General features: G+C 40.2%; 1 long non-coding RNA gene across 1 annotated transcript in view; it reads right to left on the bottom strand.

The window, feature by feature from the left end:
• The window catches only part of LOC116005274, a 1,791-nt gene extending 1,321 nt beyond the window's left edge, over nt 1–470 (bottom strand). Inside the window, exon 1 of the long non-coding RNA XR_004094922.1 lies at nt 92–470. This is a non-coding gene — a long non-coding RNA (uncharacterized LOC116005274). The remainder of the gene's footprint in view (nt 1–91) is intronic.

Raw genomic sequence — 470 nt, 5'->3', positions numbered from 1 at the left:
AAAAAAAAAAAAAAAAAAAAAAAAGGTGATGAATCAAAGTACGCCAAGCAAATACAGAGGTTCAACAGCAAAGCAAGGAACCAGAGCTTACTGTCCAGAAAATTTGCTATGGAGTTCCTACCAGAAGTCGTCATCGCCCACCAAAATTTTTGTCGCCTGACGTCAAACCACCAAGAGCAGAATCGACCATATTGCTATGAACGCATCTTGCGAGATCACAGATGAACAAAACAAAGCAAAAATTGTTCAAATTTTGGATAATAATCAAAAGGAGGGTAGGCAATTGCGGTGACCTTAGTGCAATCATTTGCGGCGATTCTGGACAAGGAGCGACGGCTGAGGTAAATCCTAAAACATGATCTGAAAATTTTGAATTGACTCAGGGGAGGTCGATGGTGAAGATTAGAGAGGCGAATTGGAGAAGGTTGGCAAAGAATGAGGGAAAACTCACACATTAATTAGAAAATTCC

This window comes from Ipomoea triloba, chromosome 14 (assembly GCF_003576645.1).
Source record: "Ipomoea triloba cultivar NCNSP0323 chromosome 14, ASM357664v1".
NCBI lineage: Eukaryota > Viridiplantae > Streptophyta > Magnoliopsida > Solanales > Convolvulaceae > Ipomoea > Ipomoea triloba.
The sequence above is the reverse complement of the archived record's forward strand: the minus strand, read 5'-3'. Positions and strand labels throughout refer to the sequence as shown.